The 774-nt window shown below is 50.5% G+C and overlaps 2 non-coding genes across 2 annotated transcripts; both read right to left on the bottom strand.

Moving 5' to 3' along the window:
- Positions 1-175: 175 nt before the first annotated feature.
- Positions 176-255, bottom strand: Pmar_PMAR001581. The gene has a single exon. It is a non-coding gene; the product is annotated as a tRNA-Leu (tRNA).
- Positions 256-442: 187 nt separating this feature from the next.
- Pmar_PMAR001580 lies at positions 443-522 on the bottom strand. Its single transcript has one exon. It is a non-coding gene; the product is annotated as a tRNA-Leu (tRNA).
- Between the last annotated feature and the right edge of the window lie 252 nt (positions 523-774).

Here is a 774-nt window from a genome sequence, read left to right as displayed (position 1 = left end):
AAGATTCATAGCCGAGGTGATGCATCGCTCTGCCAAACCAGAGGACACAAAAAATGGATTGAACGGATTCTGCGAGGTGCGATGTCACAATATCGATCAAAAGGTTTTGGTCTTGCACCACCTCGCTTCTGAAAGGGTCTCGGTTCTCAATATAAGACCAGTCAGGTATATAGACTGACAGCTGTGGGGTTCGAACCCACGCCCTTTCGGACTGACGCCTAAAGCCAGCGCCTTGGACCACTCGGCCAAACTGTCGATGAGTGCTTCAGGATTCATAGCCAAGGTGATGCATCGCTCTGCCAAACCAGAGGACACAAAAAATGGATTGAACGGATTCTGCGAGGTGCGATGTCACAATATCGATCAAAAGGTTTTGGTCTTGCACTACCTCGCTTCTGAAAGGGTCTGGGTTCTTAATATAAGACCAGTCAGGTATATAGACTGACAGCTGTGGGGTTCGAACCCACGCCCTTTCGGACTGGCGCCTTAAGCCAGCGCCTTAGACCACTCGGCCAAACTGTCGATGAGTGCTTCAAGATTCATAGCCGAGGTGACGCATCGCTCTGCCAAACCAGAGGAGACAAAAATGGGTTGAACGGTTTCTAGGAGTTGCGATGGCGCAATATCGATCAGAAGGTGTTGATCCTGCACTACCTCGCTTCTGAAAAGGTCTCGATTCTTAATATAACCCCAGTCAGGTATATAGACTGACAGCTGTGGGATTCGAACCCACCCCCTTACGGACTGACGCCTGAAGCCAGCGCCTGGGACCAC

The sequence above is a fragment of the Perkinsus marinus genome (genome assembly GCF_000006405.1).
Source record: "Perkinsus marinus ATCC 50983 genomic scaffold scf_1104296969636, whole genome shotgun sequence".
Lineage (NCBI taxonomy): Eukaryota > Perkinsozoa > Perkinsida > Perkinsidae > Perkinsus > Perkinsus marinus.
This window is presented reverse-complemented; position numbering and strand designations above follow the sequence as displayed.